Source organism: Brachyistius frenatus, unplaced genomic scaffold (assembly GCF_029030835.1).
Source record: "Brachyistius frenatus isolate BFR_SWC_R1_liver_20210118 unplaced genomic scaffold, ASM2903083v1 Contig_357, whole genome shotgun sequence".
NCBI classification, from domain to species: domain Eukaryota; kingdom Metazoa; phylum Chordata; class Actinopteri; family Embiotocidae; genus Brachyistius; species Brachyistius frenatus.
Genome location: NW_027210956.1, coordinates 49,394 through 66,588, shown reverse-complemented (window position 1 = coordinate 66,588; position 17,195 = coordinate 49,394). Strand labels below are relative to the sequence as shown.

The window sequence follows — 17,195 nt, the reverse complement described above, 5'->3', positions numbered from 1 at the left end:
GATCTATGCCTCAGTCAGAGTCGGCTGGTGTCACATGACACATGACATCCTGTTTAAACCTGCATGACGGAGACATCTCCCCACAACTCACTTCAATACTGACGGAGGCTGTCGGGGTCTGCTTCTTAACCAAAAGGTCCGTTACGGATCCATCAGTCCGTCCATTAGCTGCACCTCCTTGTCCTCCAGACGGTCACAGGGGAGGCTGGTCCCCGTCCCAGCTGACATTGGTGTCCCTCGGACAGGTCGCCCGTCAATCACCGGGCGGACACAATGACTCACCCTCACATTCACACCTCAGTGATTTACATTCGGCAATTAACCCGACCTGCATGTGAGGAGAGAAACCAAGCAGGGAGAACATGGACCTACCTGACCGGCAGGTTCGGACTTATCTTACAACTTTAAAGAGACACAGAATACAACAGTTAACTGTAATCAAACATCGCAATTTTGAATTACAGTGAACCCTGGTTTATCGCGGGGGTTACGTTCCAAATAGAAACCGTGATAGGTGAAATCCGTGAAGTAGTAACCTTTATTTTTTTTACAATTATTATACAATGAAATACTCCATAATACATTGAAACCAAAGAACAAAACCTTTTTACAAGCCCAAGCATTTGTTTAACAAATAAAAGTACTGTATAAATGTTTTTTTTTTTTACAAATAACTACTGTACTGTAAAATAATAATTTTAATCATCAATACGAACTGAAGGCTTCAAATTGCTGAGATCGGCACCGCCCCACTGCGACCCGAGTCATTGGATTAGAACGGGAGGAAATGAAAAATGATTATGAAAACAAATACAAAGTACAGTCGGACAAATAGTGACTCGTGTATTTCACTGCTCTTCTGACTGAGCCGCTGCATCCTGACTCCGCTCTGCAGCGGTTCTTTCTTCTAAAGCCGGCGGTGCAGGTGTGGTTTTCAAGAGAAGAACATAGTTATCGGTAGTTGTTGTCGCTCTTTTTTCTTCTGGGCAAAAAGATTCTTATAAACCGACATGCCACCATCGATTATTTTTAATTTGGCAAGCTGTTTTACGTACGTGTACATATTAAACCGCAACGTTATTGACAAACAGGTAGAGAAGAAGCGGAGAGACTGTTTAGCCAATCAGAATGCAGAACACAATGCACGATGCAAATCCGTGAAGCAGCGAGACCGTGAAAGGTGAACCGCGTTATAGCGAGGGTTCACTGTACTGTGTTGTCTTTAATATAGACTTGTTATACTTTAATCATTTTTAGTCAGTGTATAAGTTGAAAAATTGAAAAGAAAAAAAAAATGAAAATAAAATGCAGCAACCAGCTGCAAAGCTTCTTTGGGTTCACTCAACTGACGGGTGGTGAAGTTAAAGTAACAACACATTTCAAGCTAAAAGGAAAAGTTCTCTCAACGAATAAATATGCAGTTCTTTTCATGTATTTTTTCAATCAATCAATCAGAACACAAAGTTTCTAGTATATTACATTTATTAATTTAAGTGTTCTTAACTTAAGCACGAGTTGATTGTAATAGTTGTAAAAACTTAAGAAAGCACTGTGGTTTAACTTTTCAACTTAAGTTGACACAACACATCACCTGATAAACTCAAAACAGCTTTGCAGCTAGTTTTCTCAACTCTATTTTTTTTACAGTGTGAATGAATGCTGACATTCAAAACCTGCATTTAAATCATCTTCTGCTAACTCAGCAGTTTTGGGAACGCTGTATGTGTTTGTGTTCAAAAAGAACTTCGACCTGCGTTTGCAGTGCGCCGCGATTCATGAAAATACAGCTCATAAAAGAAACACTAAGGTGCATTAAAGCTGTTCTGGTGACTCAACGTCTTTTATTGTTGTTTTCTTTTTTTTAATTTGTATATTAAGAAATATATTGTTTATTATATATTCAAATATAATGAATAATAATCAGTTCAACGGTGAAATTCTTTAACATCACACTCTGTGATTGCACCTGCCACCCTGAATCCAGCTCGGTCCCATCAGTCCTCACCAACATCATATGAGGCAGTAACGGAGAGATTCGGAGCAGACATGCAGCAGTTTTCGGTCTTCGTCTTCTTTCAGTAAGTTCTGGAGTCTGATCCAACTCATATATGTGTGTTTTTGTTCTCAATCGCTGCACAGCCCACAGAGACTACTGTACAGAGAGAACTGGGAGAGCCAGACTTGTTGGCAGCTGGCCGATGAATTGTCGTGTAATTAATATTGATCAACAGCCCTATGAAGCCCCTGCAGATATACGACGGTTCTTCTGTGCAGTGGGACAGTAAATGTGGAATTACTGCGTCTGTCAGGTGGTAGGGAGCCTGCAGAGAGAGGGTCTAACGGGACGGGGGTACCAGAGGTGGCAGGGATGGAGGGAGGAGGAGAGCTCCTGCTGCAGAGGCTCTCTGCTGTGTCCTCAGGGGTTGAGGAATAAAAGCACTCCAGATCAACACCATTACCAAAGAAGAGGAGAAGGGAGACGTGAAGAGATAGAAAATGACATGTGGCCCTTTTCTTTCTCAGAAAGCAGCGCTGCCGTCTCTCTTCTCTCTGGATGTAAGCTGTCTTCCTCTCGTTCTCCAGCTCTGTTTGTGTATTTTCATCACGCTGCTGTCTGAACGAGGACGGCAGGAACCAGAGAAGAGACAGAGGAGCAGAAAGACGACGACATGTAAGAGCTGATCTGGATATCCTCCGATGTTACCTGCCTAAAACTGATGAATTACTTATTATGAACTTCAGCTGCAGTCTTTCTGTTACACTCCAAACATTTCCACCTTCTCCTCCAGGATCAGTCGGCCCTCATTTATCAGCATTTCTCCAAAATATACCAAACAGAAGTTTTATTTTAATAAAAAAAAAAACTAATTTTAGAGGTGGTGAAGTTTTGTAACAACCTGATGCGTTTTAATGTCTGCAGCTCGAAACACGTCAAACGGATCAGCTGCTAATCGATCGCAGTGATAAATGTTTGCCCTCTTCAATAAACAACCTTGTGTCAGACAAATCTGGGACCAGTGCTTTTTACTGGACTCAGGTCTGTCTCACTACATGTTGCACACGTTATGACTAAACTGGAACTGACTGATTTTCATTTTAGTGCACCGGATGTCTGTGACAAAATACAGAACCACCTTCAAATTAATACATTTATTCTATTTACACATTTACAAAGCTTGGTTTTAAATCTTCAAACCTTTAGTTGTAATTGTTTTACATAACTGTATTTTACCCCCTTTCATTAATATTATATGATAATTGAAGGCTTATTGAATAACTTTATTGTAGTTTGTATTTTTGTTGATTTTAATTCATCTTTCAGGTAATCATCCCCAATCTGAAAGTTAAATGTTTACTGATTTTCTAAACTGTGGATTAGCCTCATATCTGTTTTTCTTATTGCTTGATATTGCTGTTGTTTTTCTTTGCTATGTAATTGACTTTGAGGTCATTGTGAAAGAGTGTCACCCTCAATGATTTCTCCACTTTAAATAAAGTTTGAATGAATGAATGAACTTCCTCTTTGGCAAAATTACCTTGAAGCGCTGCATATATTTCCGTTGCTATGCAGATGACACCCAACTATATTTATTTATAAACCAGATTAAAGAAATCAAATAGTCACACTTCAAGCATGTCTTAAAGACATAACGGCATGCTTGACCTGCAGTTTTCTTCTTCTAACATCAGACAAGTTTGAAGTTTTTGTGTTAGGAACTCTGGAGCTGTTTCTGACCAGGATGTCCTTTACTTCACGCATAAAGACAGTGTCTGTGACTGCCTTTAAATATTAATAATACATATAAAAGAACATTTAAAAACATAGAAAATAAATAAAATGCATAAAATTAAACACAGATAGAGTTGAAATATAAAATAAAGCCTTTAAAAAAGGAATTGTGATGGAGCTCATCGTTAGACTCGGTTCAAACTGGATCGTCCTGTTGTCCTGTTTTTGTTCCGTGTGCCTGATTCACGTTGAGTTTGCTCCCGGTTTTGTTCCTGTGATGTGACGAGGGAACAACAGTTGGTAAACTGTCTCACTCCCCTCCGGAGGTCCTCTGTGTCTCATCCTGTCTGTCTCATCCTGTCTGTCTCATCCTGTCTGTCTCATTCTGTGTGTCTCATCCTGTCTGTCTCATCCTGTCTATCCTGTCTGTCTCATCCTGTGTGTCTCATCCTGACTGTCTCATCCTGTCTGTCCTGTCTGTCTCATCCTGTGTGTCTCACCCTGTCTGTCTCATCCTGTCTGTCTCATTCTGTGTGTCTCATCCTGTCTGTCTCATCCTGTCTATCTCATCCTGTGTGTCTCATCCTGACTGTCTCATCCTGTCTGTCCTGTCTGTCTCATCCTGTGTGTCTCATCCTGTCTGTCTCATCCTGTCTGTCCTGTCTGTCTCATCCTGTGTGTCTCATCCTGTGTGTCTCATCTTGTCTGTCTCATCCTGTGTCTCATCCTGTGTGTCTCATCCTGTCTGTCTCAACCTGTCTCATCCTGTCTGTCTCATCCTGTGTGTCTCATCCTGTGTGTCTCATCCTGTGTGTCTCATCCTGTCTGTCTCATCCTGTGTGTCTCATCCTGTGTGTCTCATCCTGTGTGTCTCATCCTGTCTGTCTCATCCTGTGTGTCTCATCCTGTGTGTCTCATCCTGTCTGTCTCATCCTGTGTGCCTCCACCCACCTCACCTTCTCCCTGTTCCCCAATCAGCAGCAGCTGCAGCCACTTGACAGTCACCCAGACAGCGTACGTCCCCTTCCTGGAATATCAGGTCAAAAAGCTCAGACAAGTTATTCCCTTAATGTTACTGAATATATTTGTGGAAAGCTCTTGCTAAAATCGGAGTCTTGCAGGACGTGCTCTCACCTGCAGGAGTCCCTCCGTCGTCTCCGCCCTCCAGTGGAAGCCAGAGCACCTCCTCCCTTCAAGTTGTTCCTTCCTCTTTGGTCACAGTGTCCTGAGGGACGGCCCATTTGCACACATATGCTGATGTCAATATTACTGTGCTGCATGTGCGTTGCTCCATATTCATCTTTTTATAATTCTTATTCTTTTAATGTGCAAATGAAAGCAACACGACTCAAAGCCGTCTCACCTGCAGTGCATCCTTCAGCTGCTGCGTGCTGCCGGTCGCAATGAAGACAACACATCGGCACTTTGATTCATCTCGACTTCTCGCACTATAATTGAGTTTTTTAAAGGGATCTATTAATATTTTGTTCTTTACATTTGAGACATGATGTTTATTTTTATAGCAAATCATTTAAAACTAAAATCCGGTTTGTAACATTTCAGAGTGCAGCAGGTCCAACGCAGCAGAAGTAGGTGATCACCAAAAGATTAAAGGCTCTGTGTGTGTGTGTGTGTGTGTGTGTGTGTGTGTGTGTGTGTGTGTGTGTGCATGCGCATGTGCATGCGCTTGTGTGTGTGCGTGTGTGTGTGCGTGTGTGTGTGTGTGTGTGTGTGTGTGTGAGAGAGAGTGTGTGTGTGTGGTTGTGTGTGTGTGTGCATGCGCATGTGTGTGTGTGTGTGTGTGTGTGTGTGTGTGTGTGTGTGTGTGTGTGTGTGTGTGTGTGTGTGTGTGTGTGTGTGTGTGTGTGTGTGTGTGAGAGAGAGTGTGTGTGTGTGGTTGTGTTTGTGTGTGCATGCGCATGTGTGTGTGTATGTGTGTGTGTGCGCATGTGTGTGTGTGTGTGTGTGTGTGTGCGCATGTGTGTGTGCGTGTGTGTGTGTGTGTGTGCGCATGTGTGTGTGCGTGTGTGTGTGTGTGTGCGCATGTGTGTGTGTGTGTGTGTGTGTGTGTGTGTGTGTCTGTGTGTGTGTGTGTGCAATCGTACCTGCTTGTCATTAAAGACCCAGTTGACCTCCTGAAGTGTCCCCCTGTTACCCGTCTTCATTGTCTCAACCATATTACCACTGATTCCCACCACAAAGGACACACAAACACACACACCCTCCTACACATCAGTCAACACATTAAGCGTGTGTCCTTGGGTCCTTTTGTCCCAGGTGGAGACGGGTTGGGACAACACGGCCTTTTGTTTGAGGCCCGGCTGCAGAGGGGGGAGCCCAGATCCCGTCAGTAACTGCTCCACAAGCATTTCAAACTCTTCCACTGCACAAGTTCAAAATGCAGAAGAAGCATGCCTGCAGTCAAACCGAGGCTCAGTCGAAACGGAAAGGCGGATGTTTGAAAACATATTTTCAAAATTGCAAGTTTAAATATTGCAGCAGTTTGCAATTTAGAAAGATTCCCGCAATTTTTCCACCAACGTGTCCTCAACAGAAGCTCATTTCATTTCTAATCAAGGCTCTGCTCGCTCTCGTCTCATCAGCAAAACAAACTCTGTTCACCGGAGAAACAGGAAGTGACGGGGTTTGTGGGAAATGTGTCCTTCACAATAAAATGATGTGATTAAATGTTTGTGATCAAAGGAAGTGATTCCATATTACTGGATGTTAAATGAGTTTTCTCCACACGTCCAGTTGTCAGAGACGTCTCTCTGTTTGTTTCATCCAGCAGGTCTATGTGTTGAATGAACATGAATTAAACAGCATCTAAAGCTCTTATTTTGAAAGGCTGATGTAGTCCTTGTTTCTATATTCCAATCTCGGACTAAATTTCAATTAAAATTATATAAAAGGTTACAACTAAAATATTTCGGTGATTTGCAGCATGATTATGATCAAAGGAAGTGATTACATATTAGTCATTTTCAGGTAGTGCTTTAAAAAATCTAAAACATTTTCCTCCACTTGCAATTTTACAGCAAAATGGTTTCAACACATTTAGCACCGAGCAGCTACGTACTCTTTAACCCTCCTTTCATGTTCGGCTCCAATCTGACCGATTTACAACTTGAATCAATCATAAATATTGTGTTTTACATCTGATCGCCTCAAGGCCTGATGACGTCCTCCACACGAGACATTTCAACATATAGAATTGCTGATTACCACTTTTTGTGGTTTAGTCAACTTTGTAACACCCATGCTGCCCCCCCCACACACACACACACACACACACACACACACACACACACACACACACACACACACACACACACACACACACACACACACACACACACACACACACACACACACACACACACACACACACACACACACACAGATGACTATTCATGTTGATGTTCTGTGAATTTGGTCTCTGTTTTGATTTAGATTTTTTACAATAAATGTTAATTTAGCGATACATTTTCAGAGTCTATTCTTTGTATATTCACAGCAGCTATTCGTGTAAACCACTAGTCTGAAACATTGTTTACAGCTTAGAAAGGTGTTAAATCAAATTTGGTGATGATTCATGTTTTTTATGTTAATGTAAGAGCAGTTAAAACAGACCGGTCAAATTAGACCGGGAACACTAAAGTAAGGGGGAGGAACAAACACGACAGGAGGGTTGAACTTTCCGGGATGAACAGTGTGGTCCAAAAGCACTCATGAAGAAACTTCTCTTTCACCTTCATTTTAAATTGAAGACATTAAGATCATATCAGCTGAACAGGATAACTTGCTGTTGGGTTTCCCTCCTTTCTGCTCACATGACAGCAGCATGCGAGCTGCATGGACAGTTTTCCCACAGAGCTCCTGTAATGCTGAGGGGGGTTGAGGTCAGGTGACTGTGGAGGGAAGCCCGTGACAGTCAGCACTCTGTCTTCTTCGGTTCTTGGAAACAGGTTTGATTTGTCCGTGTTGAGTTTGGACTCTGAGGACCGACTGAGTGTTCAGGGTTGGAGGGAGCACAGAAGAAGAGGCTGCAGTCTTCTGGAGGGAGTTCCTGCAGGAGAGCCACAAAAGGAATCTTTGTTTTCTAAAGAGATCTTCAGTATCTCCGTGTTGTAAACACAGTCTCACCTGCTTATCTCTTCTTTCTTTATCCTCTTCAAGCTCCATCAGTCCGTCCTCGTCGTGACCACCTGACTTACGAGTGCTTAAAAATCGGCTTTCTTCTTCGTATAATAGGAATCATCACTTCTAAATCTGAGGTTATTATATTTTTTGTGCCAGAGGCAACTTTTCCAAGAAAGCACTCTGGGTCGACATTAGCATTAAACCCACTAACACGCGCCGGTGGCCTTATATAAGGAAAGGCGGTGCGCTCCGTATAGGAGCTATAAATAATGGACTCTCACAGCCGACTCCAAGCACACATCACACATTCTGCTGCTGAATGTTTCATTATTAGCAAGCTTTTGAGGAATTTCCACAACGTACTGTAGACAATGACACGATCCGGAGACGGACCTCCGGAGCTGTGTGGTTGGGAGAAGATCATCCTGCATCGTGGACTCAAGCCTGGGTTTCTTTCATTCATCCACCCTCACCTCCCTCCTACACTGACTTCCACCCTTTGCACTTCATCATATACAACGTATCTCTCTGATGCCACTGACGCCCTGCGAATGAGAACATTGTGGACCATCAGGACGTCGATGAGTCCGCGATGAAGGCTCGTGAACAGCATCTCCTGGATCGCCTTGAGGTGATCTGGAGGGAGTTATGGAGCGACAGGGTGAACTGTTCAACATACAGAGCTGTGGCCGCTGCATTACAGGAGCCTTTCCCATAAAGACACAGTTTTGCCCTCTGAAATCAGGAGATGAACATAAAGTCCTTCCTAAGTTTGTTGCAGCTACTAGCTGCTGTCGAACAGAGCAACTCACGGTTTAACACAAGCGGCGGACAGCAGAGTGTCGTCTGCGTATCGTCCGATGATCGCTCTGACCGGCTTCAGAAAACAGAGCTTTAAACCAGTTTGGATATGTTGACACAGAAGATTCAAATAGTTGTAGGAAGATGAGGGAACTGAATGTGAACTTCAGTGATGAAAAATGAAATTAGACGGACGTAAGCACCGTCAGGTTAAAGTTTACTTCCAACGCGTTGTCATTGGTTGGAATGAAAAGCTTCATAAATGCAGTTAAAAACTGTTTCACTCTTCATTCCAGGATTTTTAATTGTCACTGAGAGGTTTGAGAAACACAGACCAATTTAAAGCATGTCGTGGTCAGCAGACATCCCGGACCAGCTCCTGACTAAAGGAGTGTTATTCATGAGACGGGTTGAGTCGGGCGATCCAGGATCTTTGTTTTCCTGTTCTTCGTCTCATCAGAGCCACGAGGCCACAGAGCGATGACGGAGCTCCGGACCCGTCGGCTCTCCTTCTGCTCCATCCAGCGCCGTTACTGTTTCCTGTTCCCTCTGTTTTGTGCTCTTAGATATTTTACAAGACATTATATTTTCACTGTGACCAAAGAAAAAGAAAACCAAAAAAAGCCATCTCCCTGCCTCGCCTGTTTTATTCACAGCTAAAACTGGAGGGAAGAGACGGCGTTAGTGTTGGAGAAATGGCTCTGGAGGAAAAAAGGCGGGCAAACACGAGATAACAATGAGACAGAGAGCGACAGTGAGACGCTTCTGGGGGAGAAAAACCAGGAAAAACAAGAGGAGGAGGAGGGAGAGGAGGAGAAAGAATAGAAGAAAGAGAAAAACAGAGTTAAGCCAGATTGAGAGTGTCTGCCTCGGGTGGTACTAGTCACCCTGAATTATAAATGGTCTCTCACTTTCCAAGCCAAAACACACAACCACAATATAATACCCATGATGCATTTGCACTGGCAAGCCACTCCGCTGTCCCTTGGGTTAGCCCCGCCACTAATCTCTGTCCTCTGCTTTCCTTCTCCTCTATCACTCTCGCTCCGTCTTTTCAATCCCCGGAGTGAAGGATTTTGCAAACTTTGCTCCTCTCTCCATCCTCCTCTCTCCATCCTCCTCCTCTCTCCATCTTCCTCTCTCCATCTTCCTCCTCTCTCCATCCTCCTCTCTCCATCCTCCTCCTCTCTCCATCTTCCTCTCTCCATCTTCCTCCTCTCTCCATCCTCCTCTCTCCATCTTCCTCCTCTCTCCATCCTCCTCTCTCCCCATCCTCCTCCTCTCTCTCCATCCTCCTCTCTCCATCCTCCTCCTCTCTCCATCCTCCTCTCTCTCCATCCTCCTCCTCTCTCCATCTTCCTCTCTCCATCTTCCTCCTCTCTCCATCCTCCTCTCTCTCATCCTCCTCTCTCCATCTTCCTCTCTCCATCTTCCTCCTCTCTCCATCCTCCTCTCTCCCCATCCTCCTCCTCTCTCCATCCTCCTCCTCTCTCCATCCTCCTCTCTCTCCATCCTCCTCTCCATCCCTCCTCCATCCTCCTCCTCTCCATCTCTCCTCCATCCTCCTCTCTCCATCCTCCTCTCTCCATCCTCTCCATCCTCCATCCTCCTCCTCTCTCCATCCTCCTCCTCTCTCCATCCTCCTCCTCTCTCCATCCTCCTCCTCTCTCCATCCTCCTCTCTCCATCCTCCTCCATCTCCATCCTCCTCCATCCTCTCTCTCATCCTCCTCCTCTCCATCCCTCCTCCTCTCTCCATCTCCTCTCTCCATCTCTCTCCATCTCTCCTCCATCCTCCTCCTCTCCATCCTCCTCTCTCCATCCTCTCTCCCTCCTCTCTCCATCCTCCTCCTCTCTCCATCCTCCTCCTCTCTCCATCTCTCTCTCTCTCCCTCCTCTCTCCATCCTCCTCTCTCTCCTCCTCTCTCCATCCTCCTCTCTCCATCCTCCTCCTCTCTCTCCTCTCTCCATCCTCCTCTCTCCATCCTCCTCTCTCCATCCTCCTCCTCTCTCCATCCTCCTCCTCTCTCCATCCTCCTCCTCTGGTCAGCTAGTGTTCCTACGGTGTCACAGCGAGCCACAGTCTCCTTATAAAAAGCCTCTTCCCTTCCTCTCTCTCTTCCTCCCTCCCTCCCTCCCTCCCTCCCTCCCTCCCTCCCTCCCTCCCTCCCTCCCTCCCTCCCTCCCTCCCTTTCTCCCTCCCTCCCTGTGTCTCTTTTTCTCATTCTCTGTGAAAAGAAAGTCTTCCATCCACCATCCCTGAACTCTTTCCACACTCAGCTGTCCCAGTTTCTTTTGCAGCTAGCTTTTCACATTTTGTTCTCTTCCCATTATGCTGCTGTTGCTTTCATCCGTCCTGTCTTTTTCTCTTTTTTTTCCATGCACACTCACTCTTTCTTCACCATGAGATCTACTGACCTGATATACTGTCCTACTTGATCAGCAGCTTTTCCCTGCAAAGGCAGAAAGCAGGATGCACACCAGATGAAGCAGCCGAAGTCAGAGCTTTCTGTCCTGCATGACCCTCCGCTTCATGCACACGGACCGCTTGCGGCTTCAGAAAAGACATCAGGACCATCAGACAAATGAAGGTTTATCAAGTGTGGTGAATCATAGGACAACAACTGATGATGGATCCTGGTTTTATGTTCTCCTGCCTGGTCTGAGAACTTCCACAAAGTGTTCTGTGATGCTGCATAGTGAAGATCCAGACCTGTCACCCATCGAAAACCTTTGGAGCATCGTGAAACGAAAAATAGGACATGTTGAGCAAGTGACATCCTCTATCAGGCTAGAATGGGACCACATTTCATTTTCCAAACTCCAGAAACTGGTCTCCTCAGTTCCCCAATGTTTCCAGAGTGTTGTTAAAAGAAGAGTTGATGCAGCTCAGTGGTGAACATGATCCTGGAACAACTTCATAGAGACGTGTTGCTGACATCAGATTCACAATGAGAAGATATTTATCATAAAACAATGAAATGTCTCTTGCAGCACGTCTTTGGTGCGTTACAGTAGCAGGAGATCATCAGAAAAGTGTGAAGGTCTTGGCGGGGATGTGTCCTGCGTCACTGATGTGGGCCTCAGTGTGTGTGCACAGGATGAACATGATGGGGGCCCACTATAAACACAGCTCCACTACACTGCCTCTTTTATTAGCCGTGCATCAGGACCTCCAGCGTTGGTGAAAAGTAGCTTTCAAACATCCTGAATTCCAGCAGTAGGCTGCACCTGTTATTTCTGCTGGGCGCCGCGCCGCCGTGATTAAAGGCATCCTGTGGGGTTTTTGCTCATTTGCTGTGGTATGGAGCAGGCGGGTGGCCATTTTGTTTGCAGGCGTACAAGGAGGCTCATGCACCAGCAGGTACTTTCAGTGTACCGCCATAAAAAGGAAGAAATAGAAAAACAGAGCAAACCAGACAGCAACACATAAAACCTCAGGTTGTGTTCCACAATAACAAAGCAGAAATAAAAAAGACCACTTTTGATGAAACTTAGATTGAACATGACCTCGATGACAGACAACCTTCACAGACAAAGCACAAATAGGTTTCTATAGTTTTATTTCATGTCTGCTCAGATTTATGTTGTGACCTATAAGAAGGTCCCGCCCCCCAGGTTGGGAACCAGTAAGTCAGGTGAATGTGAAAACCAGAGATCTTTACATGTTGTTGAGCACATCTTATGAAATGACGTTTTTTAAGTGAGGTTTACATGGTGACTAAAAATCCATCTCTCATCCAAATCTCATCCAACTCATCCATCTAATCCATCTCATCCAACTCATCCATCTAATCCATCTCATCCAACTCTCATCCAACTCATCCATCTCTCATCCATCTCTCATCCAACTCATCCATCTGTCATCCATCTCTCATCCAACTCTCATCCAATTAATCCATCAATCATCCAACTCATCCATCTGTCATCCATCTCTCATTCAACTCTCATCCAATTAATCCATCAATCATCCAACTCATCCATCTCTCATCCATCTCTCATCAAACTCTCATCCAACTCATCCATCTCTCATCCAACTCATCCATCTCTCATCCAACTCATCCATTTCTCATCCAACTCATCCATCTCTCATCCAACTCATCCATCTCTCATCCATCTCTCATCCATCTCTCATCCAACTCATCCATCTCTCATCCATCTCTCATCCAACTCATCTATCTCTCATCCAACTCTCATCCAACTCCCATCCAACTCTCATCCAACTCATTCATCTCTCATCCAACTCTCATCCAACTCATCCATTTCTCATCCAACTCACCCAACTCATCCATCTGTCATCCATCTCTCATCCAACTCTCATCCAACTCATCCATCTCTCAACCAACTCATCCAACTCATCCATCTGTCATCCATCTCTCATCCAACTCATCCATCTCTCATCCAACTCTCATCCAACTCATCCATCTCTCATCCAACTCATCCATCTCTCATCCAACTCTCATCCAACACATCCATCTATCATCCATCTCTCATCCAACTCTCTTCCAACTCTCTTCCAACTCTCATCCATCTCATCCATCTCTCATCCAACTCATCCATCTCTCAACCAACTCCTCCAACTCATCCATCTCTCATCCATCTCTCATCCAACTTATCCATCTCTCATCCAACTCTCATCCAACTCATCCATCTATCATCCAACTCTCACCCAAATTATCCATCTCTCATCCATCTGTCATCCATCTCTCATCCAACTCTCATCCAACTCATCCATCTGTCATCCATCTCTCATCCAACTCATCCATCTGTCATCCATCTCTCATTCAACTCTCATCCAACTCATCCATATATCATCCATCTATCATCCAACTCATCCATCTCTCATTCATCGCTCATCCAACTCATCCATCTCTGTATATCTGAATTTAAACAACATTTAAAGATTCAGTTAGTGTTAGCAGGTCAGAAAGATGCAGAGCAGAAGTCTAAAGTTATCAGACTGAGTCTCTGCACAGACCTGCAGTAATAATGAAATAATCATGGAAACACAACCCTCCTGCCTCCTCTTCTTCCAACATTTCAAACCAGAATCACAGGAATGAAAACAGGGGAATACTCTTCATCATCATCTCCCGAAACACAGTCACACTCCTCCCCCTCCCCGCTCCTCCCCTCCTCCATCACGTTGTGAGAGGGGAAAATCGAATCATGTGGCTCCTTCGATCGACTGCCAATGAGCTTATGTCCGCTCCGAAATATTCACTCCCGACAAGACCTCATCTGTTTCCCATTTTCAGACTGTGGAAATATTTCTCCCCATGCTGTTCACTTATAGACTAATGTGTTTCCATCACCGCTCAGGGCTCACACACACACACACACACACACACACACACACACACACACACACACACACACACACACACACACACACACACACACACACACACACACACACACACACACACACACACACACACACACACACACACACACACACACACACACAGCTTAATTCAATAGAAAGTCGTGTGGCTGCTTCATCTTTCGGTTCCACTGTAAATCAGAGAAAGAATGAGGAGGAACCGGCTCAAGTATTTTATGAAGCAAATACATTAAACACGTCTTGTGTCATGAAGTCATATTTGCATAATTATGTAAAAATAGAGACTATCCGGTGTGGTTCAGTAAAGAGGAGGATTTTTCAGCTTTTATCAGCTCATCTTCCTGCAGGGCCAACCAGCTCCACAACACATCCATGATGAGACAAATTGTGAAGAACTATAAACTACAACTGCTGCTGTAAAAGTGCATCTATATGTGAACAATTTGTCACAAACTCCTGTTATTCCTCCTCAATCTTTGTAACATGTTTTAAAAAAGAACAAATCATGAAGCTCTTCGACAGCCACGGACAGAAAAACCTCATTGTAAAATATGCTCTTCAGCCCCTAAAGAGCTCCACTATACATCCCTCTCTATATCCACAGACACCCAGAAATGAATGTGATAATCAATTATTTTAAATCATCTTTTGCACAAATTCTTTTCAAGTATAACTAGTATATAATAAAACAAGAGCTTGGGCTTTAGGGAATAATGTTGTGCATTTTTCACATATTGCTGCCATATTACACACAAAATAATCAATCAGTTATTAAATAAAAGAACAAAGGACTAGAGGCTGAGGTGCTGCAGTGCTGCCACATCCTGAGCGACTCTGCCGTGAAACTGCTGGACCACCTCGACAGAGGAGCTTAAATCCAGCTTAAATTTCCAATGTAAACACGTAAAAGATAAAGTATAAACTGCAGCAGCGCGCACACACTACAGAAAGGAATCCCTTCATTTTAAGCCTTCTTAGAATTTCACTTTAGGATTAAGGGGAATTGTGTGGAATGAGGGAAGCAAACACGTAAAAACAATTGAAAGTGAATGTTTCAGTCAGAGCCCGGCAGGCGCCGCATTGTACCGAAACAAAATCAGAACCTTCTTCCTTTTTATGTTTTCTTTTTTATTTCCTTCTTTGAAAAAGTCAGATTCAATAAACAACATCTGTGAGACCAACAAGAGTCTCAGAGTCTTCGGACCAGTGAGTCCATGTCAGTCCGTCGCCTCCATCAGCATCGTTTAGACTGTGATATGATTGTAACACATGTTGGTATCTTTGTGATGACATGGAGCGTCGCCGTGCCGACGCAGCGTGCCGACCTCGGGTGTGTGTCGGTGGCGTGGCGCCGGTGTCTCAACGCGTCTGCGTCTGTTCTGCACGGAGCGCCGCCTCAGCAGAGTCCACGCTCTGTCCAAATGTCAGCACCAACGTCGGAGCTCAGGGGTGTTTCGGAGAACAAACAGTCGTCGGAGGCCGACGGAGAGAGTCATCACCTAGACTCCCAACGCCTCGGCTTCACGGTGCAGAGGATGCTGGGAGCCGGGTCTCATCAGCATCCTCCCTCTTGTTGACAACAGCCTAAAGGTGGCGGCGAAGAGCTTATATGTTTCTGACTCTGGTTTGTTTAGCCTCGGTGTGTGTGTGTGTGTGTGTGTGTGTGTGTGTGTGTGTGTGTGTGTGTGTGTGTGTGTGTGTGTGTGTGTGTGTGTGTGTGTGTGTGTGTGTGTGTGTGTGTATGCGTGTGTGTGTGTGCGCATGTGTGTGTATACTTCTTTTAGCACCTCCTGGTCTGAGGCCTTATTCTGTTCTTCACTATCACTATCATAAACAACATTCCCATCCTGCCTCCCTGCGTTTCTGCTGGCCTCCATCAGTTGATCCATTAAGGAGATTCCTGAGTGTGTTCGCAGCTCGTGTCATGTCTATAAACTCAGGAGATTATCTGCATCTAGACAAAAAACCTCTTCAAGCGGCTTTTTATGTTCAGTTCAATTTTATTCATATAGCAGCAAATCCCAAAACCCTCAGAAAAACCTCCCCTTTAACAGGAAGAAGAACCTCCAGGAGAGATGATTTTTCAGGACATTTCAGATGAGTTCAGATGAGCCACGATGACATCATCACCTACTGGTTGCAGTCAGGCCCAGTTCAGATCCGAGACGTTGTCACCATCAGGCTGCTGGAGCTTCGACCAGGAGGGTTTTTGGACGAGCCTCGAACTGTTCTGACAGATGAAACCTAATCAGCAAGCACTTGATTTGATTCCCGAGCCCCGCCGGCCCTTCTTGCTGCCTCTGAGGATGTACAGTAGAAGAGATGAGGGAGTGGGCGGGGCTCTCTCACCGCATCCAACGCTCCCCCTCCATCACACTGTCCTGGAGTGTTGATCGGTCCAGAAATACGACCCAAGACCATCTACAGGACATCCAGTCCTTTGTATAGTTTCAGGCAAGTTTCAGAAAAATCAGATGAGTGTGCCCAAACATGAATCATATCCATTATAACAAACAGACTGCACTTTCAAACAGATGAAACCAGGACTGGTCCCTGATCCACAGTCCGTTTTAAACCTTACTGTCGACTCTGAACTCTCCCTGAAACTAGCTGCAACAGAACAAACCGAGTCCTCTGCGTAAGTCATTTACTGAACAAAGTGTTGAATTATTTTAAAAAAAAATTTACTGGCAGCTTATAGAGATGGTGAATTGTCTAATCAAGTCCTGATCATAGACTGTTTATAAAAGAGTTCGTAGCTTCAGGTCTGTAAAATGGTTCTGATCCAGAAGTGTCTTCAGCTGCAATACCAGCGAGTGCCACTAGAGGTCGGCTCCAAAAAGCCTCCGGCTCCATAGACTCCCATTCAACTTCTCTCATCAAATCCAAAGTGAATAAAATGTGTCCATCAGTTATCTCGGTGTTGTTAGCTAAAGTCACTCCTTCTTCTTAGTTTTCTGGAGGTCCATCTGAAAATAATCCCTCATTCATTAGAAAAGAAGATTCAAGAAGACCTGGTTTTGGGGGCGTGTCTGTTTGATTGACAGGCCTGTGGTGCAGTCAGGTTACAGCTATCGGTGGGCGGGACGTAGTATCGTCAGGTTTCCGATCAGATCGGTCAGATCTACCTCTGGCTCCTCCCCCAGCTCGTCCAAATATGGTCACTTCCTGCTCC

The 17,195-nt window shown here is 44.7% G+C and overlaps 1 long non-coding RNA gene across 2 annotated transcripts; it reads right to left on the bottom strand.

Annotated features, from left to right (window-relative positions):
• Positions 1-1,732: 1,732 nt before the first annotated feature.
• Positions 1,733-5,986, bottom strand: LOC138636149 (uncharacterized). Of its 2 annotated transcripts, none has more exons than XR_011312235.1 (4): positions 5,836-5,986; positions 5,094-5,178; positions 4,865-4,955; positions 1,733-2,614 (listed from the first exon to the last, which is right to left on the bottom strand). It is a non-coding gene; the product is annotated as an uncharacterized lncRNA (long non-coding RNA). The 2 variants fall into 2 exon arrangements; XR_011312236.1 differs by lacking the exon at positions 1,733-2,614 and adding an exon at positions 3,932-4,002.
• Between the last annotated feature and the right edge of the window lie 11,209 nt (positions 5,987-17,195).